At 55.0% G+C, this 26,037-nt stretch overlaps 1 protein-coding gene across 11 annotated transcripts in view; it reads right to left on the bottom strand.

The window, feature by feature from the left end:
• DLGAP2 (DLG associated protein 2) overlaps positions 1-26,037 on the bottom strand; it is a 791,131-nt gene that overhangs the window by 390,098 nt on the left and 374,996 nt on the right. For 2 of the 11 annotated variants that reach the window (XM_058719828.1, XM_058719829.1), the window contains exon 1: positions 9,776-10,048. The exons of the other annotated variants lie outside the window; for them this stretch is intronic. The gene's annotated coding sequence lies outside the window, so the exon portion shown is untranslated. Of the gene's footprint in view, positions 1-9,775; positions 10,049-26,037 lie in introns of those variants that run through there. 11 annotated transcript variants of the gene reach the window in all.

The following is a 26,037-nucleotide window of genomic DNA, read 5'->3' as shown; positions in this document are numbered from 1 at the left end:
GTACAGAGTTTATGGGACCAGCCACACTGCGTGCTGGCAGCCTGCACGTCGTTCAGGACCCAGAACCACAAACAGACAGATATGAGGTACAGGATATAATGTTACATAAACGCATATATATATATATATATATATATATATATATATATATATATGTGTGTGTGTGTGTATAGTATACACACACACACACACACACACACACACACAGGAAGCTACCTCCACTGCATCTGTGCATACACATGATGCACGCATACAGTAAGCTAACTATACCGCATTTGTGCATACCCACAGGATGTATATCACATGCTGGATGGTGTGTATATATACAATATATACACATATAATACACATATGCACATACACATATACCTTTTATGTACATATCTTTGTTCTGTTTTCCTACAGGTAAAAACTAAAGTCAACTACATAAAGTAACTTGCTCAGTGTTGTTGAAATAACCCATGAAATTTCACTTTATTCCAAGGTCCACAGCATTGTTGTTCCTTCTTTATTCCCAAACACTGCATTGCTCCCACACACTGGCTCCACAGTTGTCCCTCCCGTGTAGTTCTGGTCCAGACTCTGTATTACAGTATTTTTAATCTCTCATTATATCTGATAGTGAAGAACACACAGCGGACGCTTATCAAAATATGTTGAGATATTCTCTAATAAATGTTATTGGCTTCCTTGCTATCCAGTGCTGATCCCCAGATCAGCAGCATGGCCATCAACTAGGGAACATTCTAGAAATTCAGAATCTGCATTGCACTGGAAACACAGTAGGTCCTACCTGAGACCTACTAAGTCAGAATCTGCATTTTAACAAAATCCCTAGGTGATTCATAAGCAAGTAGAAGGTTGAGAAGCAGTGATCTAACTTACATTTTTAGTTAAAACAAAACCTTTTTCAAAGGCGACCAATTTTTTGAAAATGTTTATTTTGATAGAGAGAGAGAAAGAGAAAGTATGTACACCAACAGGGAAGGGCCAGGGAGAGGAACCCAAGCAGGCTCCAGCTCAGCGCAGAGCCCCCCTGCAGGACTTGATCTGGAGAACCACGAGATCGTGACCTGAGCCAAAATCAAGAGTCGGACGCTTAACTGACTGAGCCACCCAGGCACCCCAAGTTGACCAGTTTTTTGACCCTTGAAACGCATACACTTCCTGGCAGGCCTGCGGGCGAGTGAGGACATCACTGAGGTAAACATATCCACTCTCGGCACAAGTGAGTGGCAGGTCTGGTCTCTGTTCAGCCGGCTCCCTGCTCGGGGAAGGTGGGGGGACAAGGAGCTAACTGTTGGGTGAAGCTGGTGATGTGAGGATTAGAGTGATGTTTCCTTACTGTGAAGAGAACAGCAGTCATCTGTAGATAGGAAAGGGACACAGAATAAAGGGATTCCTGTAATCTTAACTCTTGGCTCGGTCCTCCACTCCTCCTTTGATGTAAGTACAACTCCATGTGAAGGTAGGGGCGCGTTCCAAGGACACAGTGCAGGGAGGAGTGGGGGAAACACCGGTAGAAGACACCCTGTAGACACGTCTCTGCAGGGGCCACTGGGAAGGGCGTTCGTACTCAGGACGCGAGAAACACGGAACGGGTAGTTCAGAAAGGCCTTTCTTCCTTGAAATCTCAAAACCTCAGGATTCGACGTCTCACGGGTTCCAAAACAGAGGTACGGACAGTTGCATCACTGAATGACGCACACGGATATGTGTAAATATATTCGAAGTGTGAGGCACGCGTGTGCTCCAAGGGCCTGCTGACCAGTACTCCTCCCGACCACAGTACCTGACACCGAGTCAGTTACCCAGAGGGGACAGTTGAGGCTCCAGGAAGGTCATGGACTGACCCCACACCACAAGCCCCACACCCCACATCTGCAGCGTCACCTGGATGCTGAGTGCATCCTTTACTGCCCACCTATGGAAGGCTTTGGGAAAGAATTTCCACCTTTGCCTGGAATCTCCCCCAAGAATGAATAAATCCAAGAAACCAGAGGCCACCCTTGCTGATAGGATCAGGGAAGTCCCCAGCCTTCCCGACCTTACAGATCTGGTAGAAAGATGGGGATTCTCCCAGCTCTGGGCGGGGGGCTGTGTCCGCAGGAAAGGGGTCACACACAGCCCCACTGCGGTCCATAAAGGCCCTGAGACCAGGAGAAGCAGCATCTGGCTCCTGGTGGATCCTGATCGCCTCCTGAAGGGACAGCAGGCCCAGTGGGAGGTGTGGGAGCAGAGGGGACAGGCCGTGTGGGCACAGTGAGGGCAGCAGGCGGACCGGGGCAGGAAAGGAGGCCGCCAGCATGGTTCTGGGGCCACTGGAGACCACCCCTCGTGTGGGCCTGGTGGGGCGCGTGGGCAGTGGTGTCGGTGGACATGGGTGCACGTGGAGGCAGCAGTGGGCAGTGCACACTGGCCACTCACAGGTTCTCCACGAGGCACGGGAGCTGTTGTCCTAGGACCACAGCCCATTGGGCTCATGCAGGGGCTTGGCTGCCCGGACGCACGTGCAGGACACGGTGGGAGGGACCAGCGATGCTCTCCCATCCAGGGCATTGTTGTGCGTGCCTTGGCCCTGAGAGCTGTGGGCATGAGCCTCAGACCCTCACCTCCTACAGCCTGTCACCACCTCCAGTCTGGCTACTTCCCGGGGAATCTGCACATTTCCCAGCGCCGGGAATCCCTATGCATTCAATCAGTAGGTTTGGAATACATTTCCTGAAAAGTAAATTTGGTGTGTCTGACATTTCCCTCTCCCTCTGAAGGAAACATCACAACTTCCCACGATCAGTAAACCCCAATTCAAGATGTTAGGTTGAATCTTGCCCGACAGGTCCCAGCTTCCAGCCCTTTACTAACACCGCTCTCCACGTCTTCCTGCTTTCCCCCAGACACTGAGTTCAGGTTTCCTCCCCCGTGATTATGTGGTACCTACGCCAGCCAACACCATCACTGCTGCCTTCCACGGGCTGTCAATCACCATGTGGGGCTGCATATGTGTCCCCACCTGGGCCCTGGGGTCCGCAGGACCAGGTGCCTCTGGAGCTTCCACAGCCATGAGCCTCTGAGCACACCCAGGATACGGTGTGTGAGGGACTAGAGGATAAGGGGAGAACCTTCCGGTAACATTAGTGGACAAACATGAGGCCCATGACGGCAGGGATGTAGGGAGGTGCCCTTTCTCCCACTCATGGAGCCCTGTAGAAATGTGCTCCCTCCTATGGGCCAGAAGGCTCTGGGTGAGCACATACCCAGAGACGGGCCCAACACCCATAAGCAACCAGCCAGGAGATGCTGACTTCTTTCCTTTCAGGGATGTGGCTCCTAGAGTCAACACCGCACACAACACTGAGTACTGGCGAGGGCGTGCAGCCACAGGGACCCCACTCCCTGCCGGTGGGAATGCAAGATGGTGTGAACGCTCTGGAAGACAGGCTGGTGCTTTCTTGCAAAACTAAACATACGACCCTGGTATTTACCCAAAAGACTAGAAAACTTATGTCCACACAAAATCTCGCACACGAATGTTTACATAGTTGCCAAAACTTGGATGCAACCAAGGTGCCCTTCAGTAGTTGATGGATAAATAACTTGTGGTCCATACAGACAATGCAATATTGTTCAGCCCTAAAAAGAAAAGAGCCTTCAAGCCATGAACAGCCATGGAAGAACCTTACATGAGTCTTACCAGGTGAAAGAAGACAGACTGAAAAGGCTACTCACTGTATGGTTCTAACTCTATGACCTTCTGGAAAGAATAAAACTACACAGACAGTAAAAAGAGGAGTGGTTTCCAGGGGCGGAGGATGGGGAGTGCAAACCCACAGAATGTACGACACCAAGAGGGCCCTGATGTAGACTGTGGACTCTGGGCGATGACAACATCATCAGTTGTAACAAATGCACCGTCTGGTGGGGATGCTGGTGGAGGGGGAGGCTGTGCGTGCCGGGGGGTGGGGGAGGATATGAGAAATCTCTGTACCTTCTCAATTTTGCTATGAATCTAAAACCGCCTGGAAAAAATTTTTAAAAAATGCACTGACTGTACAAGATAAGAATAAACACAAGAAGTCCCCTCATCACACCCTCCCTTGGGCGGATGGACAGTGAGACAGAGCAGGAGGGAACAGGCTTGCCAAGGCCCCCAGGGCAGAGCTGGGGTCACCGCCAGCATCCCGGCCCTGCCAGGGCCCTGCACTTAGAAGCACTCTGCTGACAGAGCTCCTGGTGGCACCTGCCGCAAGGTCTTCAAGGCGAACTGAACATGGGAGGCAGTTGGTGCACCTGCCTCTCCTGACATGGAATCGGTCCCTTGCACGTAGGAAATTTCAAGACCACCTAAAGGTCCTCGTGCTGCGGCCAGGTCAGCTGAAGCCTTTTGCGTCTACCATTTACTCCCCACAGCAGGAAGCCAGGCTTTACTTCCATTATTTAAAAGGAAAAATGTTTTATTACATTCGAGGGGTGCCTAAAAGTTATCGGACTCTGGGTTTTTGTGTCTCCACTGGCACCATGAAGACCCATTGGTTCTGTGCTGAACACCAGGTGAGTGTGATGGACACCGGGCCGGTGCACAGGTTTACCCACTAGAGAGGAGACGGGCATCCTGGGCGTCCCGAGACAGCGTCTGTAGACAGCTGACCCCCAGGGCAGCCGGATAGCTCCCAGGGTTGCAGAGCACCCCCAGAGGGGGAAGGCAGAACCACCCACGCAGATGCGAAGTCAGGAAATTTAAGAGGCTGGATGATGAACCACTAAATCCCATGGCCCTCGGGAAGGAGGACGGGGAAAGTAAGCCGTCTGGAGAGTGGGAAGCAATGAGCGGGGGCTCAGCGTGAGCGCGGAGGCGGTCAGGCTGACTTGACCTCTCCCTCTGGGATGGGGTCTTTGGGGCCCGCCTCCCCGGAGCTCATCTGCCTCCCTGCATGACGCCAGCCATCAGCCTGTAGGCAGACACGAGGGGGTGATGGCTGGGATGATTAACTGTGCTTCTTCTGGCTCAGTTAAGGGTAAAGGCCACAGAATCATCAGAACCCAGACCTAGGAAGGTGCAGGACCAAAGAGGAAAACCACTGCCCAGATCTGGCTGTGGTAAGTCCACCGTCTTCCAGGGAACTCTTGTGGGGAATGGGGCTACGTGTGGGGACCCAGGGGACACAGACCAGCACTTGGTCACTCCTGTGTGTCAGCATTCAGAGAACCCTGGTGGCACAGGAAGGTGGATTCAGTAATACTGAATGACCACTTGGAGTGTTTGCACAAGTAAGTACCACAGAGGGTCTCGACACACAGGAAGAGCTTGTGTGAGAAGGGGCTTCACTGAGGCTAAAGAGAACACAATTCACATGCCTGCAGGGTACCCATGTGCACGGCCATGGCAAAGGGGGATGGTCACAGGCTCCCATAACGAGTGCTTCTCAGGGAAACAGACCAAATAAAACGGTTTCCTATGAATCCCCTCTAAATCCCTGCCAGAGACCCAGCAGTTAGGGCTGGCTGACCGTTGTTTTCTGTTTTTCTGGTATTTTATCAGGGTGAACCTCACAATGTCTCTTGGGATTACCAGGGCACCTAGCACAGCATCTTAAGCTATAACAAAAAGACGGGAGTTACTCCTTTCTTTGCCATTTCAACTGTAAAAATGCATTTAAGCCGAACATCATGGATCTGGTTAATCCTTCCTTCCCATGTGTCCTGGGGATGCCTTAGTCTGCCCTTCAGAGTGGAGGGTCCAGCTCTGACTTCTCAGTGGGGACCCCACAGGGCTCTGAGAACAGTGGGTCAGATAATCCGGCCCCGACTGTGGATGGATACAACATACGTCCCTTATTAGCAGCAGGGGGTGGTGAGTTCATGATTATGAGGCCGTAATGAGCTTACGAAACATCCTTAAATGTAGCACATCTTAAAACTCAGTCCTAATTTAGGATTAGAGATTGAATTATGCCTTTAAGAATGAAAATGGCAATGAATGGCAATGTCTACTTAACAGCAGACACGTTTCCAGGCCGGTGCCATTCAAGCCAAAACCACCACCCGGGTGCAGTTCATGTCAGACGCGCTGAGCACAGCCTCAGAACACCTAGAGGTGGCCCAGGACACAGCGATGGGGAGACAGCAGCTGCCACAGGTGGGCATCCAGGACCTCACACAGGACAGGTGCCTGCGTGGGTCCTGAGGGCCCCAAGTGTCCTGGGACATTTACTCCAGACGAAGGCCCAGCTCAGCAAGGGGGTGGGAGGGGCTGACGGTGGCTCAGGGCGGGTGGGCCGAGCCGCCTCTGCTCCGGGTCTGGTCCTAACCCGGAGGTGGGATTCGGCAGTGGGGGTGGGTGGTGCAGGGGAAAGGGGAAGCCGAGGGCAGGCGCTGCAGGGCTCTGCAGGAAAGGCGAACCCTGGCAGGGACGGGGACCAGGATGGAACGGACGGGGGTCCACACTCCCACTGGACCTGGCTGCCTTTCTGATGGCTCAGCCCCAGACCCTGGACCAGGGTCATCACTGGCATTTGCTCTCAGCTGGTTCTCACTTGTATGTAATGTTAAAGGAGGAGGAGAGCCCCCAGTGGGATTCGTTCAAACCCTCTACCCACATGAAGCCGGCTGTGGGTTCCAGCTGTGGCTACAGCCATTCTATTGGTCTCTTTCTGGTTCCACAACTATGGCAACAAATGCTCCAAAAAATAATTTGGGTCACAGGATTTGTGGCTATTTCTCCCACAGCTTCACACCTCCTCTGACCAGGACCCCATCCCAGGGCATCTAGGGCAGCCGTTTGCAAGCACAGAAACCGGCCCGTCTACCCTGATGAACCTGTCCTATGCTTATGAACACCATCCAGCCACCACCACCTGCTGACAGTGAACTCAAGAGCCGTCTGTTCCTTGGAGCGTCCTGCCTCCCGGTGGGATCTCCCAGCAACAGAAGGACAAGCACAGGGCGTGGCTCGCATGGACCTCGTCAGAAAGCCAGCTCCCATCAATGACACGACATGTGGCTCCAGCAGTCCATGGAAGCGGCACTTGGAGAGCAGGCCCGGGAGGCCGCCAGACTGTGTGAAGGTGTGCAGGGGAGCGGAGTGGGGAGGCAGGGGCGCGGGTCCACTGTGACCTTCCATGTGCTTCTGCATCAGCCTCCACATTCTCTTCTGCACCGCGAGCGTGGATCTTCTTTGTCCCCCACTCGCTCCCCCGCCCTCTGTGACTCGGGCCCAGGGTCACCCCACGCTCGTCAGCAGTCCACTGACCTGGCGGCAGGAGGCTACAGGCTGGAGGCTGGGAGTGACCTCCCTGTGCTGCAGGACAGCTGTGCCTGAGTCTCCATACAATGAGAACTTCGTTGGGGGCCAGGTGACAGCTAACTGCATTGTCCACATCACTGGGCCATGGGGTGCCCAGCCATTTGGTCAAACATTCTGGATGTGTCTGTGAATGTGTTTTGGGGTTAACATTTAAATCAGTGGGCTGTGCATCAAGCCGACTGCCATCCCCAGGATAGGTGGGCCCTGTCCAACCAGTTGAAGGCCTGAAGAGAACCAAAGAATCCCCCCATCTGACAGCCTTTGAACAGGGGCTCAGCTCCTCCAGCGTCTACGGCAGCCCGCCAGCCTTCAGAGTCGAAATGGGACATCGGCTCTGCTGGACCTAGACTTGCCAGCCTCCGTAACCATGTGAGCCTGCTCCTGTACATAGATTCCTGAGGTCTCTCGCCATGGGCTCCCCAACACTGCTCCTTTCCCCATGCCTCCCATGATTCCTCCGCTGCCGGCCTCTGGGTGCCTGAGCATCCCGCTGGCCCCACATCCTCCTCCAAGCGGTCGCTCCCCTGAGGTTGGGTCCCTTACTGGGACAGGACCCTGGCAGGTAAACATCACGCCCCTGCCATGCCCGTGCCATTAGTGCAGCGCCACGGAGTTCCACATGCGGCTACTGGGCGGACCCGAGCCGCACCATCGCTCAGAGCCGAGGGCTGGCACAAAGGTACACTCGGCAAAGATGTGCACGGACGGAAAACAACGCTGAGGGCACTGTTCTCTCTGAGTCCTCCCGAGGCTCTGGTCCCGCACGGGCAGGAGGCATTACCACAACAAAAGCACTGCACTCTGAGCCCAGGCTCCCTGATCTCCTGCATCTCTAGATAGACCCAGGTTGTGAAGGTCACGTGTGCAGGCTTCCCCGAGGGGCCAGCACGACATCTGCATCCACGGCCTCACTGAAGGGGATGCCGTGGAGGCCCGTGCACGTGGCACAGCCCCCCAGGTCTGAGAGGGCGAGTGGCCCGAACGTGTCCGCCCGGCAGACCCGAGGACGGCCACGTTACTCCAGCAACACTGTCCCCGAGGAGCGAGAGTCCAGATGGATAGTTTTATGATGAATGAGCATCCTGGTAGGAATGGAAGCACAGTGAATCATTTGAACATCCACTGGCTACTGTCCTTGAGGACAGGATATGAAAAGCATCGTTTTAACAAGCACCAAAGATAAACTAGGAGGGAGGCATGGGCCGCGCTCAACGATAAAAGGACAAGCAGGAGCAAGAGTCCAGAAACGTGTGAAAAGCACTCACTGCAAATGGAAGGAAAGGCACCAGGGGAACGTGAGGAAGGCAGGGCTGCGGCCAGTGTAGATGGCTAGCTGCACAGCCTGCCGGGTTCCTCGGCCTTCCTGGCACAGAGTGCCGCTCACCGGACTCCTCCAGACGGTCCCAACTTCCCCGACCGCCTCCAGGAACCGACCGCATATGAACTAAAGAACCTTTAGTGCCACTAAAGACCAAGTGCCACGGAGGAAGGAGGAGACTGGGCCCCGTTGGCCTCGATACCACGAGTCTTCCAGGACTTCCTGTTTCCTCTTCACCAACTCTCCACCACACCCACCTTCCTCACACAGAGCGCTTGGCGCTTCCGTGTCTTGGCTACAAAGAGCCGTCGCCACACGTGGAAGGTTCCCCGCCGGAACGCACTGTTGTTCCCTGCAAAAGATGGGATCGCCTTCCGGCACTAATCTGACCGAGGTCAGTCTGGGTCACGAAGACGCTTCTCCCAAGACCTCATGACCTTTCCAAGCCAACCGTGAGTCTTCAGACATGGCGGCCTGACAAACAGCTGACCATCTGAAGACCACTCCCGCATCTTTCCATACCTTGACTCTGCCATAAGTGTACCTTTTCTGCGTTCCTGTACCTCGGCTTTTATCCAAAATTTTAATACAATGTCTACTCGTTTATAACATGTACTCACTTTTGTTTTTCTAGTAAGAGAAAAAGAAATCGCTACACAAATTAATGGCCAAAATATATTACAAAGGAAGAGCGTAACCTGCTCAAATATTGCTATATGCTTATTTATTCATTAAAGCAGGTTCCTAAATGGTATCTGTTCAGCCGTGCTTTTAATTGTTCCTACTCAGAGTGAAGACATTAAAATTTTATTTCTAGAAAATTACTCAATAGTCCAGAATGCTTTCCAGTAAATCAGACTATTGTGTGTGTAAGTATTTAAAGGTTTTTTTTTTTAATTTTTTTTTTTCAACGTTTTTTATTTATTTTTGGGACAGAGAGAGACAGAGCATGAACGGGGGAGGAGCAGAGAGAGAGGGAGACGCAGAATCGGAAACAGGCTCCAGGCTCCGAGCCATCAGCCCAGAGCCCGACGCGGGGCTCGAACTCACGGACCGCGAGATCGTGACCTGGCTGAAGTCGGACGCTTAACCGACTGCGCCACCCAGGCGCCCCAATATTTAAAGTTTTCTATAACTGCTTTAGAAAAGAGTCTTACTATTTCCGGTGGCTTTGCAGTGCTCCTAATGACTGGAACATCATCTTTATTCTGTCCCCTGACATGCTGTGAAAAGTTGCAGGAGCAGATCTGCAACAGCTCCAACGATTAGCCCGTTTCAGGCACAGGTTTACAAGGACCTGCGTACGTGGAGAGCTGAGTCCAAATATGTGTTTCTACTTGCTGAGCTGCTGGGCACCACCCGCGTACCCACTTCTTTTCTGTACCTCACCTTCCAAAGAAAGGACACGGGGTGAACAGGTACTGAGTGCTGGGCGAGGCAGACGTGCCCACCGCCACCCATGATGTCACAGCAGGAGCCCTGATGTCACAGCAGGAGCCTGTGATGTCACAGCAGGAGCCCTGATGTCAGAGCAGGAGATGTGATGTCACAGCAGGAGCTGTGATGTCAGAGCAGGAGATGTGATGTCAGAGCGAGCCCAGCGATGTCATGTGCACTGCGGTGGCCGCCATGTGGAACCCGGGCCCCATCTGCTCTGAGCATCAGCTATAGATCTAAACGCGCTCTGGCCACCGACAGCCCCATGCAGTCAGTAAGCCGCCTGTGTCCTGTGGGCCTCGCCTTTCTCAGGGGAAAACAGGGATCGCGGTGGAGTGAGGATTAAAGGAGAAACCACACAAAGGGCTTCATGCCGCGTCCAGGCCCGGAGATCGTCCGTGGTGGCAGCAACGAATGCTCCAAGGGGAAAACTACGGCCATTAGCAGGATTTGTAGATTTAAAGCGACAAAATAAAAATATAGCAACAGCAAAACCGTCTGAAACGTGGTTGAAGCAGACGTTTTCTGCAGCTATTTCCACCGTATTCCTTGGCAACACTGGTGTGCTGAGGGGTGACCCTGAGGCCTCGGCAGACACTGCCTCCATGCTCCATGTTCCTGCGCCCTGGGTCCCCATCATTCCCTTAGCTGGGCTCACACTGCCTGCAAATAACTGAACCGAAGGTCCCCGTTGAGCCCCAGTGGCCAGCAGAGTAATTTTTATACATACTTAAGCCAATCAATCGTCCATAAATGGATTAATCAGATAGAAAAGGCAGACCTCCAGTGAAATCACTTCGCAACACTCAACGGTAACCAGGCTGTGCTTTTCCCACACGACTGTGTGTCCAGGAGGCTCGGCCTTGAAAGCACAGCCTAGAAGTACAGCAATGGGTCTGAGAGCCCCCGTAGGGACCTGGAAGGGCTGTGGGGGAGGAGAAGGGCAGGCAGGGGCAGCCGTGAAGCCATCTTCCTCCCTCCCGACACACCTTCCCCTGTGCTCTGTCTGGTCCCTTAGACGACTACTCCTTCTGGTCCCTTGCAGGGATGAGCAGCCCAGTTTTGTATGATGCACTTTGCACCTCAATCTCATGTCCTTCTCACTGGCAAGGTCACGGCCTCATGGTTTTGGAGAGAGGACCAGGGTGCACCTTCCTACCGTGACTTGTCCTCTCTTGTGCACCTCTGCCATGCACCACGGGTCTGTGTCCCCAAAACTCTTAGGTTGAACCCTCATCCCCAGTGTGATGGTACTGAAAGTGGTGGACCCTTGAGGGTGATGTGGTCATGAGGGTGGGGACCCCACAGGATCCCTGCCCCTCCTCCACAGGAGGACACAGCTAGAAGATGCCCTCGTGAACCAGGAAGAGACCTCACGAGACACCACACGGCTGGCGCCTTGAACCCGGACGCCTGGCCTCCAGAAGCGCAGGATTCATCCCGGCTGTAGATGGGCTGCCGGGCCTATGGCACTGCGTGTGCACAGCCGGCCATCTGTTCTCGCCCGAGGGGCACGGGCTGCAGGGGGGTACTGCCTCACTCGCTCCTGGGGAGCTCCCCGACTGCCGCTTGCTGGCTGGGGCTGCGGCCGCCCTGTGCACCTGCACCCCTCCCATCTCCACTCACGGCTGGCGGGAGTCCCGTCCTCGCCTGGAGCCAGTCGGTGGGAGACGGTATGTCACTGCCTCTGTGCGGGAGTGCGTGCTACCCCCCCAGCCGGCTTCTTGCCCCGTCCCCCTCTCCCACGTATCTCTTCTCCCAATAGCTCTGGCCCAAACCGAGCCTGAGCAGAGAACAGGTGCCACCCCTACCACAGAGTCCGAGTCCTGAGTCTCCCTTCCCCCAGCTCCCCATCCTGCCTGATGCTGTCTCCTCCTGAACAAGGCATAGGGCCTGGGATGAGTGGAGGGGAGCAGAAGGGAGGGGAGGGGGCCTCAGTGGCTCAGCTGCTGCTCCCACCTCCCCCGGGGTCTCTGTTCGCAGAGCAAACCTTCCCATCTGCTCTGGGCCACCCAGCGAACCGGGCTTCACGCCCACGGGCTGTGACCTTGGCCGCAAGGTGTGACTTTGCGGATCCTGGGGCAGAGCTGAGGGCTTGAGGCAGTGCACGCAGAGCTTGACCACTCCAGCCTCTGTTCCCACTGGCCGGCTGTGCCCCTCGTGAGTGTCCCAGGCCAGGTCAGGGCACCACCCTCCGGAGTGTGGTGGCACAAGGTCCCTAGAGCCCCGGCACTGAGGCTGCAGGCATCGCTTCAAAACAACAGGAAGTGTCCCCAGGCTGGTTTTAAGTCAGACCACAAACTGGACGCTTATAAAAAAAGCCTTTTCACTTTCAGGGTGATGGGCAGTTCACGGGGTTGGATGGGGGACGTGCTCACTAAAATAAGTCAACCCATCCAGATGCGCCATGTGAAGGTACACGAATTTGTGCGTGTGCAGCCTGTGTGAGCATGTACACGCACACACGCACACAGACAGCCAGGCATGCACGTTCCCAAAGCTGACATCCGTGTCTTCGTGGAGGTTCTGGGGACACATTTCCGCCCTGGCAGCTCACCCAGACCAGCCGCTGAACAACATACGAAGCAGAGTCCAGGGTCCGGCCACCTCACCTCTGGGACCCTGCCTGGACAGAGGATGGCAGGTGGGCACTCTGCTCTCAGACAGTCCCGTCAGGGGTCCCTGTGCTCCCAGAAGCCCCCGGGCTCACTCCAGCGCCCGTGTGGTCCTGGCCATCTGTCCGTCCATCCTGACCTTCAGCACCACCAGGTTCACTCTCAGACACAACACATCAGGCTTGGGGTACAGGAGCTACTTCTCCCGCGGCTGGAAGGCTTGTGGTTTTGTTTGTGTGTTCCCATCCTTCAGCTGTTCCAGAATTCCGGAAATTCCAGCCATTCCCTGGACGAGCGCGTCTCAGACTGTGGACCAGTGTCACCGGGAGCCTGCTAGGCGCCTGTTCCTGGGACCCCCCCCCCACACACACACACACACACTCCTGGGCCTCCCCCTAGAAGGAGGTGGCGCTGCTGGTCAAAGACACCCGGAAGAGAAACTTCTGGAGTTTCCGGGTCGGACTGCACGTTACAAGGATTCGTAGGTTAAACCCCTTCCAGCTGCCTACTGAGCCAAGCTGCACCGAGAGCAGGTGCTCTCTGCCCCGGGTCAGAGGAAGAACAATCAAACCAGCAGAGCAGCAAACGAGTGCAGTTGCCCCATGGAACCCAGTCCACTGACTCGTGCTAAGCAGCTCCGGGGCTCAGGACACGCACGACGGTGAGAAGCGCCTGACCCGCATGCCTGCCTCTCCAGCCCCAGCGACTCTCACACGCAAACACAAGGGGGGCTCTGGAGCTCTTCCCAAGGCCGGCTTGTTGTCCGTGAGGGGATGGGCAGAGCCCCACCCAGAAGTGGGTTCTAGACGGTTCTGTCATCCCTGCAGCTGCCCCCCCAGTGGGGCCTTCCGAGGGATGAGGGCTCATCAAGGAGGTGCCTGCAATCGAGAACAAATCAACTCCCCAGACTCGTCTTTTGGCAAGATGTCTCATGACTTAGAAATCAGCCCTGGAGTTAAATCCAGCGCCGCGAGATCCAAGCACGACGAGCCTCAAAAGCCCGGCAATGGTTCTAAATTCCATCTCCACACCCAGTGCAGACTGTGGGGTCGTGGAGGTGAGCCGCAGCCCAGGCTCGGTCTCCAGGGCGGCCACACCGGAGGGAGGTGAGATTCTGCCCTAGAGGGCAGCCTCCCAGGGTCCCCAGGTCACCCTGGTTGTCAGGACTGCTCCCCAGAACTGCCCCTGCTGGGAACCTCAGGAATGTGAGGTTGCTGTATGCAGACGGGCCTGAAATTCCCCCAAGGGGGTGGCAGGGGGACAGGGCACAGATGGTGGGAGACACATGACCTCTGCCAGACCCCAGGCTCCTTCCTCAGGAGACCTTAGACCTCCTGGGTGGAGCAGAGGAGCCCAGGAAGGCTTGGAGGCATGAGGCTTTCATGGGCAAAGAGCTTGGAGCAGAGGCCCGGGGCTCGCGGGCGTCGGTGGGGGGGGGGGGGGTGGTCTCCAGAGCGTGGCCTGCACAGGTCAGCCCCGGGGAAGGGCATGCCGCGTTCGACCATCCTGTCACCAGGACACATCGGCCACCTGTTTCCCGTAAGCTCACGTTTACCCAGCATGTGACATAAGGGCAAGTGGCCGCATGTGTTTCCGTCAGCACCCCCGCTCTGGGGACTCTCCAGCATGACCTCAGGGGGGCACCTCCTCCCCAGGGCATAGATGCGCATCCCCTCTGTGCCTCCCTGTCTACTGCCCTCCAGCTCCATCATCCGCAAATCCCCCCGCCCCGGGACGCTGCCCGTGTTGGCCAAACAGCAAACTCAGCGCTATCAGGTGAGCGGCCCGCCCCCCCCTTGGGCGCCACGGAGGGACGTCACCGTCCGCCTGGACCACCACGCAGGGATGTCACCGTCCGCCTGGACCACCACGCAGGGACGTCACCGTCCGCCTGGACCGTCACGCAGGGACGTCACCGTCCGCCTGGACCACCACGCAGGGACGTCACCGTCCGCCTGGACCACCACGCAGGGACGTCACCGTCCGCCTGGACCACCACGCAGGGATGTCACCATCCGCCTGGACCACCATTCAGGGATGTCACCATCCACTCGGACCATCACGCAGGGATGTCACTGTCCACCTGGACCACCACGCAGGGATGTCACCGTCCGCCTGGACCACCATTCAGGGATGTCACCATCCACCCGGACCATCATGCAGGGACGTCACCGTCCACCTGGACCACCACGCAGGGATGTCACCATCCGCCCGGACCACCATTCAGGGATGTCACCATCCACCCGGACCATCACGCAGGGACGTCACCGTCCACCTGGACCACCACACAGGGATGTCACCATCTACCCGGACCACCATTCAGGGACGTCACCGTCCACCCGGACCATCACGCAGGGATGTCACCGTCCACCTGGACCACCACGCAGGGATGTCACCATCTGCCTGGACCGTCACGCAGGGATGTCATCATCCGCCTGGACCGTCACACAAGGGTGTCACCGTCCACTGGGACCAGCACGCAGGGATGTCACCATCCGCCTGGACCACCATTCAGGGATGTCACCATCCACCCGGACCATCACGCAGGGACGTCACCGTCCACCTGGACCACCACACAGGGATGTCACCATCTACCCGGACCACCATTCAGGGACGTCACCGTCCACCCGGACCATCACGCAGGGATGTCACCGTCCACCTGGACCACCACGCAGGGATGTCACCATCTGCCTGGACCGTCACGCAGGGATGTCATCATCCGCCTGGACCATCACACAGGGGTGTCACCATCCACTGGGACCAGCACGCAGGGATGTCACCATCCGCCTGGACCACCATTCAGGGATGTCACCATCCACCCGGACCATCACGCAGGCACGTCACTGTCCACCTGGACCACCACGCAGGGATGTCACCGTCCGCCTGGACCACCATTCAGGGATGTCACCATCCACCCGGACCATCATGCAGGGACGTCACCGTCCACCTGGACCACCACGCAGGGATGTCACCATCCACCTGGACCACCATTCAGGGATGTCACCATCCACCCGGACCATCACGCAGGGACGTCACCGTCCACCTGGACCACCACACAGGGATGTCACCATCTACCCGGACCACCATTCAGGGACGTCACCGTCCACCCGGACCATCACGCAGGGACGTCACCGTCCACCTGGACCACCACGCAGGGAAGTCATCATCCGCCTGGACCGTCACACAGGGGTGTCACCGTCCACTGGGACCAGCACGCAGGGATGTCACCGTCCACCTGGACCACCACACATGGACCACCACACAGGGATGTCACCATCTACCCGGACCACCATTCAGGGACATCACCGTCCACCTGGACCATCATGCAGGGACGTCACCGTCCACCTGGACCACCACGCAGGGATGTCACCATCCGCCTGGACCACCATTCAGGGATGTCACCATCCACCCGGACCATCACGCAGGGACGTCACCGTCCACCTGGACCACCACGCAGGGATGTCACCATCTACCCGGACCACCATTCAGGGACGTCACCGTCCACCCGGACCATCACGCAGGGACGTCACCGTCCACCTGGACCACCACGCAGGGACGTCATCATCCGCCTGGACCGTCACGCAGGGGTGTCACCGTCCACTGGGACCAGCACGCAGGGATGTCACTGGCCACGTGGGCTGTTGCACAGCCCCTCAGTACCTCCTGCATTCGAGGGTCGTCCAATCTGATTCTACACACACAAGGACATACACAGATTCTCCATCTGTGTCAAGCTCCGTGATGCAGAAGACACGGTCCAGGCTGGAGAGGGGGAGTACAACACAGCACGAGGCGTTCGGGGTCTACTTTTACAGCTGAGGAATCACAGGGGAAAGGGCCAGCCTCACAGAAGTCGGGAGGCAGAGCCGTGTCCCTCAAATTCCTACATTGGAGCCCTAAACCTAGCACCTCCCTAAGTGACTAGATGGAAGGAAGGCTTTTAAACGGGATTAAGGTAAAAGGGGGCCGTTGGGGAGGCCCCAACCCGACTGTGCTGTCCCCACAGGAGGAGGTGAGGACACAGAAAGGCAGAGGGACGACCACGTGAGGACACAGGACACACCATGTCTGCAGGGCACCAAGAGGCCTCAGGAGGAACCGGCTGGCCCACACCCGGATCTCAGGCTTCCCACTGCCAGGACGTGACAGGTGCAGGTCTGGGATTTAAGCCACCCATGCGGGGTCTCTGCTACGGCGGCCGAGCTGACAGAGATGCACATCATAGGAGAGGAAGACGCTCCCTTTCTCCCCTGGCCTGCTCTTCCCTGCTCTCCTTTCTTCCTCTGCTCACATCACTGACACCCTTACGTTTCATGTTTTATATTCTCCTAATACTCACTATTCTCGTCAAATTGTGAATCCATGAAGACAGTTGCTTTTGGGGAGTGGAGCCAGAGCCCTCGGCCTGGAGCAGCTCATGGCCCACTTGTAAGAGCTAACACAGCCCCGTGAAGAAGTCATTGAGAACGGGACACTTTTCCGTCTAGGAAACACCTTCACCCCGTGACACTCAGAGCACCAGGTGCTGAAAGCCGGGTCCGTGCTTGCTGCTGTGTCTGGAAGCCAACCACCACACTCGGGTTGCCACTCTGCCCTTCGGCCCACAGCCCGGGAGATGAGGTTTTGCTGGAGGGACGCACTCACAGCAACCCTCTGCGACCTCCAGAACACGAGACTGCTTTCCCTTTCCAAAACCTGCCTCTGCCACTCAAATCAAAGTCTGCACAGAGGGCTGTGCTCCAAAGGTCCACCCATTCTGGCACCAGAGACAAGCCCTGGAAATCCACTCCACTGTAAGCAGATGTTTCTGCCTGTCTGGGCGAAAAGCGTGTGCTGAGGGACCACCACGAGGGGAGTGTCATGCCATCGGGAAAACAGCTACCGCTGCAAATGTGTGTGTGCGTGTGCACACGCTGTCCTCTGTGCAGATGCATCGCACGCACGTGCACACACACTCAAGGAAACTGAGCCCGTTACGAAAGAATTTGAGATAATTTACAAAACCAACAATGGAATGCTGAGACCCACTATCTAAAAGGTGACCAACGGCACAGAACGGTTACGAAGAGGAAGAAGTGACAGGGCCCCTACTCAGCAGCGACGCCTCAGTCATGATGAGACGGCGAGGGCGGGGCCTCACCTTCAAACTTTCTCCTATTGTGAGAGCTTCTTCACACCAGGTTAGCTGATGCTCCCACAGATGCCTGGTGGAAAAGTCCAGAAATGGAAGCAAATATTAATCAGGCTAGAATGAAACATTCTTGTGCTTTATGGGAGAATCAGAAATGCTAAAAGCTTCCCTGAGCCTATTGGACTCATTTGGAAGCATTTTGACTGAATGACACGTGTCCCTTCAAACCTGATGTGGCGGTCCTCAGGATAGCAGGAAGGGTCAGACGTGGGCACCTCCCATAATTAAAATGTAAGCAAAACACACCCGCCTCTAACATCTGACAAGATGCCTATCGAAAAGTAGAATCGAATCCTTTGGAAGAGATGTTACAAATGTTTTTCTAGAAATGACTTAAGAAGAGTTATTTCTTTTGAGATTGCTATCAGTTATAAAATAAGCCAAGTCCTAGGGATGTAAGGTGACTCTATTGATCCCACCATACTGCATAGTTGAAAGTGGTGAAGAGAGTCAATCTCAAAAGTTCTCATCACAAGAAAACAATGTGCGACTATGTGTGGTGATGGATGTGAACCAGGTTTACTGTGGACACTGTTTTGTAACACATACAAATAGCGAATCATTCTGTGGCATGCCTGAAATTAGTATAATTCTATATATCAATTGTACCTCAATAAGAAAAAGAATTATTTCTTAAGAAGGTACTGTATGACTCAGGTAGGTAGAAAGCATTTTTCTTAGTGGGATACTTAAAAAAAAAAAAAAAAGCAAGCTTTCTGTCCTTATATGCCAGGCAGCCCTAGGATTTATTAAGGCTTCCCTTTAAAAAACACTTCACAATGTTTTTTATTAATGATACAAATCCACATATATCAATATAATAAATAAATAAATCCATACGCTCTGATGCTATACTTCAACCCTAGGTGATCACATACATTTTACCGCCTTCACACTTGGTAGAAACACCGTATCTGAGGTGCACTCTTGCTGCTTTGTGCAAGCTCACTTGGACGGGTGCCTCACAGGCAGAGGCAAAGGGAGAACCATGGGCTGTGGACCCATCTCTAAAGCCCAGGCTGAGCGAGGGATGTCTTCCCTGTGAACGCTTCTCTTCAGCCCTCACCATTCCGATGCATGTGCTATGGCTGACGCTTCCGTGGGCACCTGCCAAAGGTACCAGCAAGGTGCACGCGTCTGGCTGCGGTTTGCTGGTTCACGACACGGTGGCGCTCCCCACCGTGGCTCCAATAGGAGAGGGAGGGATGCGGAATTCCACAGATAAAGACCTCTGGAACTTTCCCCACGTAAGGACACAGGAGGGCCCCGTACACGGAGAAGGGACAGCCTTGTGCGGCACGTGGGGCGGCGCAAGACCAGAAGCCACGGACGCCCTAACGTCTGGGCGGGTGACAACCCCACAGCAACAAGAACAGAAAATCACCACCAAGTGCAAGGTGAGCACGTGCACAGAATGAGTGAATTCCGGGACAGTCACCCTTCACAGGGGTGGCCCGGAGCCAGAAAGGGCAAACGTAATTATAAAAGAGGATTCTTTGAGAAGCACAGGATTCTAAATTATAGGTCTAAGTCGTTCTATTTTGTTTCTAGCAGGATAAAACAGCACCTACTGGGACAAGACCCTGCACCTGCCTCTAGGAGTTTGTGGCCCACGGAGCAGACCAGACAGAGCCCCCGTGAGCTCTGGGATGTGTCCTTCTCAACACAGCCACACCAGCGGCCAGCAGCAGGGCACTGTGACACACGTGGTCTCCTGCACAGAGGAAGGAGGCCCGGGGCGGGATCTGGAGGACCTTCTGGAAAATGCTAGCCCCGGCCCCACTCTGCCCATCTCCCTGCCTCCGCACATGCTCCGCTGCCTTCTGGTTAGCCACTCACCATTCAAAGCCCAGGCAGATGGCCTTGACCTTGCACCTACAGCCTCCATCTGTCCCCTGCCCTCAGGCTGCATGACATTCTGGCTCCTCTCCTTACATGTCTGTCTCCCTGTTGGACACGGGTCCCGAAGGGGTTTGTCGCTTGGTCACAATGGTCCCCTCACCTCATCAAGTCAGACCGGAAAAGAGCTTGTGGGATTTTTAAGTTGCCTCTAGATTATTAAAAGTGTAAATCCTGAACCCTAAAATGTTAGTTCTATGCCAAGGACCAACAAATAGCATTGCCTACATCATCTGAAGCAACCACTCAGACTCTAGACTCCGTTTCAGGATCCCAATCCTCTCGCCTTGAAAAAAGCAGCTGGCAGGGTGGGACAGATGACAACCCCTCCCTGCGATTATTTCCAGTCTCTCTTGTCTGCAGTTTTTGCCACCCACAGTCCCTTGCTCTGTGGCCGCTGCTCCTATCCACCTGAGAGGAAGCATCCAGGAAGAGTCAAGATGCTCCTTCCCACTCGTAAGGGAGGACGTTTATCACACAAGGTGTGGGCACTGAGCCAGGCCCTGCGCCATCTCGCCCAGTTCCCATTTTCACTCCTTAGACCCCATCACACAGTAATACTGCTGTCAACCACCATCCCGTTTCACAGACAAAGATGCTCCGGCTCCAGGATGGGCGGGCAGGCGGCCTGGCCAGCACCCCTAAGCACAGGCACGCGATGACGCCCTGCAGGGGGGGGGGGGAGTCCGGCCGCTCTGCATCCCAGAAGCATCCGGGCAGCTGTGTCGCAAACACCTGCCTGACACAGCACGTGGGAGCATCCTTGCACGGCAGCGAAGTTGGCCGCGGCCACAAACCGTGGAGGGAGGTCTGTCCCGTCGTTTGCACGCCCAGACTGCCAGGCACGGCGCCATCACACGGCATCACCACACGTGCCTGAATGACCACAACCACCGTTTCTTCATTACTGGTGGTAAAAGCTTCCGCTGGTCTTTTTCTAATGGCTGCAGATTGCGGTGAATGAGCGCAAATGAGCGGGACGTGACGTCGTCTACGTGCGGAACGAGGTCAGAAACTGTGAGGTGCCCGCTGGGGCTCTGGGACGAATCGTCCCCTTCCCCCAGTCTCTGATACGCTGACCGTCCTGGGTAAACGTTCCCATGTTGACTCCTAGCTACGGGCCTGTCTTACCTGTCCCCACCTTGGGAGTTCCAGTCCCCACCACAGGCTGTTGGGTGTCCAAACGCTTGTGCGTGCCATCCTCGCTTAACGCTGGCAGAAACTTCTGCTCAGGTTCGAATTCTGCGTGAAATGAATTCACGGAGTTGAAAATACCTTGACACGTGACCCACAGAAGACTATCTGTGTGACTGAGCACATTTGGTGCCATCTATCCTTGGAGGTCTGTTATTTCGTTAACCGTTTGGAGTGACAAGTTAGTGGTTCCGAAGGAGGTCCCATCCTGACGACGTGGCAGGGGACACCCCCAGGCCTTTCTTCACTGCACGACACGGAAATGTCCTTCCCAACGCTGACGGCTCAGACACCGTACCAACAAATTATGGCCCAACTGCTTGCCAAACGGGGAAGCAACGTATACTTAACTCCCTCGGGCTTGCTTGTAGGGTGAGTCACTGGGCCTGTTGGGAGGTGCTGTGAAATTTCACGAGGGCTCCAATGCTGTTATTATCGTCCCCGTTTTACACGCAGTTACCATGTGGCCCGTGCTATTCTGGTGACACGATGGCATCTTCAAAGTTACTAAAGAGCTACCCCTGCGGCTGCATCTTGACAGAGCTGCTGAGAATAACTGCCTTGCACGCCGAGACCACGGCCCCCCAAAACCCACCCCTGTTTCCTTGACTGTGGCCTGAGCTTGCTCTGTTTGATTTGGGAACAGGGTGAGAATGAAAGGAAGACACACGACGTCTCTCGAGTACCACGCGGTATCTGGGGCAAACCTCTAAGATGCTGGGCCGCGGGCCGCGGGGTGGGTGCTGCAGGCAGGCGTGGAGGCTGGAGGAGGAGTCACGTCCAACATCACAGGAAGACTGGGATCAAGTGCAGTCCGGGGACCCTGCGGCTTGCTCCTCAGAGGACCTCCAAGACGACGTCGACCCCTTAGGGCCAGTGCAGGGGACGACTTTCAAAACTGCCCTGCAGACATGCTCACAGCAATTCCCCCGGGACTTTCCTTCTCCCTCAGGGTTATTGTGAGGCTCCAACAGCTAAGTCTGTGGGCGCTGCTCTAAGGCCCACATACTGGTTACAGTGCGTGTGGCCGAGAGCATGACCGCGCGCACAAAAAGGTGATGGAGAAGCACCCCAAAACTCCTTCTTGACGTGGTCACACTTCTGCCACTGCAGATTGTGATAATAACAAGGAGCTACGTTTGCTATTCCAAGAGCCCCCATATTTTCCACATGCTCTGACATCATGGAACCCGTGTGAATAATCGCCATGCCACGTGCTCCGTGGTCAGGCACTGCCCTCAATGCCTCGGACATATCGATCCATTTTAATCTTGACACCAGCCCTGCCAACGTGCCCTCACCAAACCTTCCATCTGACAGATGCAGACACTGAGTCATGGAGGGCAGTGGTCCGGGAGGTCACCCAGCTGAGAAGTGGCCACGGCAGGACTTGACCCCAGAAGGTGGTCTCCAGGGTCCCGGCGCTCAGCCGCCAGACCCTCGTCAGCACAGGGAAATGGGAAAGGAAGTGCTGGGGACCCGCATCTGGGGGACATGGTTGAGGGCAGGTCCAGATGGAGCCAGGACTCCGTGCTGTCTGGTTCCGGAGCACTGTCCATGGCTGGCTTGAGCCTGTCTGTGACTATTTAAACTATGCACTGGGTCTCATGGCATTTCCTCATGAGCTAGTTGCTGATTTTTCTCCCATGAATCTTGTATTCTACTGCTTTTCCCTGTGGTTTGGTGTTTTGTTTCCACCATCCTATTCTATTGAAATAGGGATCCAGTAAGTGACCGACAGACATCGGGATGTTCCTTCCCCTCACGATCAAACAACCTCTATATCAAAAGACTCTCACAGCTACTCAAGTGTCCTGTCTGCTCGCGTTTAATGGAAACGTTTGATCTTACGTTCGTGGCACCGCTGGAGTCACCCGTGTCTGCGGGAGACCTAGTGTTACTGGAAATGCCGTGGCACCGAGAACGACCCAGGATGACGGCACTGAGAGAAACTAAGCATCTCACAAAGCAGCGCACTCACTGACCCGCACCCGTGGTCTGGCACATAGAGCCTCAGAGGCCCCTGAACTGAACCACATCACAGGAAGCCACCTCTCGCAGTTTTGTGTAAGGACACGTGAAGTAAGAGGACAGCAGACAGAGTGTGGCTCACAGGAGGCGCTCGGCAAACTGCAGCCACCACTGTGATGACGGACAGCAGCGCCCTGGTGTTTTCCTGGGAACCAAGTCACTTCAGGACCCGCTGGGCCAAGCCCTTCGCTCTGCTCTGGCTCCAGACAGACGTTTACCTCCTTTCCACAGCGTACAGGGCTCTTGGTAATGTGAGGGGGACACGCGTAACTCCTGTGGGGGATTCTGGCGCACAGGGAAAGGCCCAGTGCGTTTGGATTCAGAGGGAAGAGGCTGGGTCTGTGTCTGCCTCTTCCACGCTCGGCTCTAGGATTTGGGGCCACGTAGGCAACTTCCGCAACGGCACGAGCACGTGTCTAAACGGAGCAGGGCCTGGACCTTGGCCAGCACTCACCACCGTGGGGTGTCTGTGGCGTCACGAGGCCGTGCCTCTCTCCCAGACTTCGCTCATGCCATCTCTGCTCCTGCACCGTGCTGTCTGTCCCTTCCATACCATGTCCGCTCAGCCCCTCTCACTGCCTCCAAGGACCGTGCAGCCCACCCCCAGCTTAGGGCCCAGCTGGAAAGTCCTCACTTACTCTCCAAGACTCAGTCAACCCTGCTCTAGAAAATGCTCATGCACGACATCCCCCCCACCAACTGCCCAGACGGAGGGGGACACTTCTCCCCACGTGTCCCGTGGGCTCCAGTGGGCAGTGGTCTCGGCCACACCATCTGGTCCTGCGTCCCACACAGCTGCCTCCGCTCAGACAGCCCTGGGCGGTAAGGGAGAGAGAGCCCAGCTGAGACGTGACAGCACGACGTCCCGTGAGCTCTCACACTCGGGCTCACATTCGTCGTGCCGTCCACCTCTGCCAGCCATGCCCATTTTCACGGGGTCTCCCGTCTTGAACGAAGGAACCTCAAATGCCTCGTATCTTAATACATGATGTCATCACTAGCTTATCTTGAGATTTAAATTTTCAAGTACACGTTCTAGTATAGTTCTAGGTTGAGGAGTGATACATGCCTCACAGGCTCCTGGACAGCATGGCGAGATGGCACAGCTTCAAACGAAACGCAAACACACTCCATTTCAGTTCGATGCCCGCCACATAACAGTGACATGAAAAATACCAAAGTGGCATGAATTAGATGCTCTTATTTCTATTTTATGAGTAAATAAGTAAAGGCCCGGAGACGTGAAATAAATTCACCCAAGGTCACACAGCTAATAAATGGCAGGGCCAAGACTCCTGTCTCCTGGAAGGCTCGCAAACGTTCCCTGTTCTGTGCGTCTGTTAATAACGATGCCATAGCGTGAACAGGGACTGAGTGCAATTTGCTCTTCCTACCTCACAGGGGGCCCAGGGCCTCGCTGCAAACCCTCCCTCGGCATGCCCCCCCCCCGCCACCTCCCTGCGTGTTGTTCACTGTTTCGTGTACAACAGGAAGGTACCAGCGGCCTCTGCCTCCATAGGCTGCTGCCATCACTAAATCAGAAGTATATTTTTAGCACTTGGAATCCGTTCTGGTGCATAAACATCGACAACTGTTTTCAGCAGTGTGCCGTGTAGACCAGTGGAGTCCACTAATTAGATCAAATGTTCCCATCAGGAAACACACTTGCACACACACACCAAACACCAACCAATCTGCGATCTAAAAATAAATCATTGGGCAGATTACAAATTGGCCATCTTGGCCATTATAATTATTTTCTCTGATCTGTGAATTAAGACGGCTCTGGAGCCCCTGCTCTGCTGAAACCCCACATCTTGTGTGGCTTTCGCACTGGGGAGCCCCCCCGGCCTAAGCCCCACAGCCACTGCCCTACCAGGTGCTCCTTGCTGGGTCCCCAGACCACAGCCACTCAGCCAGCGCTCTTCTGCGTCCACCACAGACGCCGCGTCTGCCCCCATCTCCACTTGTCTCTTCAAGGACATCAAGCCTGAACGCTCCCTGTAGCACCACTGCCCCTGCCCCGGGCGGAGCCCAGGTTCCTTGCACCATGGCCACGGTGAGCTCCGTTTCTCTACAGTTGCACCCTGGCAGGTGCACCAGAGAAGTCCTGCACCTGTGCACTCACTGATCCCAAACGTTCCTGAGCCATGACCTTTCCTACTTTGCTAACGCTGTTCCCACCAGTCTGTGAAACCCACTCTCCCCTTCCACCCTGCCCAGGGTCACTGCTCTTGGGACTGAAATTGTCTCTGTCTCTGGCACACACTGAAAGCACATCACATGCTCCGTGGCTGGGATCACTGATTTCCATCTTACTCGGCTTCTAATATTATACACATTACTTTTCCCAACCAGACTGTAAGATCCATGAAGATAGGAACTTGACCCTGAAACATTTCTTAAAATTTCTTTAAAAACAAAATACTGGGGCGCCTGGGTGGCGCAGTCGGTTAAGCGTCCGACTTCAGCCAGGTCACGATCTCGCGGTCCGTGAGTTCGAGCCCCGCGTCAGGCTCTGGGCTGACGGCTCGGAGCCTGGAGCCTGTTTCCGATTCTGTGTCTCCCTCTCTCTCTGCCCCTCCCCCGTTCATGCTCTGTCTCTCTCTGTCCCAAAAATAAATAAAAAACATTAAAAAAATAAAAAAAATAAAAATAAATAAAAATAAAAAAAATACTGTCTCATATATACAAAGTGTCCCCAAAATGTCTTTTTCCCCAAAATAATAAGACAAATGACCTGAGAACATCTACAGGAGGCCTGCAGGTTGGTTACCTGGGACGAGCTGGGTCAGGAGCTCGGGGAACTGGCGTGGGTTTGGACAATGATCAGGTGTATCCTAAGGACTGTGATGGACTGTGGTCACATCACATGACACAGCCACATTTATACGTGTGGGGATGTCATGTGGCTAAATACTAAAGCACCATGGTGTTTCTGGATTTCAACTCAGCACACTTTAATTTGGGGCTACGCCAAAGTGCACCCTGTATTAGTAACGCTGTTAGACATTTCTAGAACCAAACCAGAAACCTGAACTTCTCTTCATTC

The sequence above is a fragment of the Neofelis nebulosa genome, chromosome 3, assembly GCF_028018385.1.
Source record: "Neofelis nebulosa isolate mNeoNeb1 chromosome 3, mNeoNeb1.pri, whole genome shotgun sequence".
Classification (NCBI taxonomy): Eukaryota; Metazoa; Chordata; class Mammalia; order Carnivora; family Felidae; genus Neofelis; species Neofelis nebulosa.
This window is presented reverse-complemented; position numbering and strand designations above follow the sequence as displayed.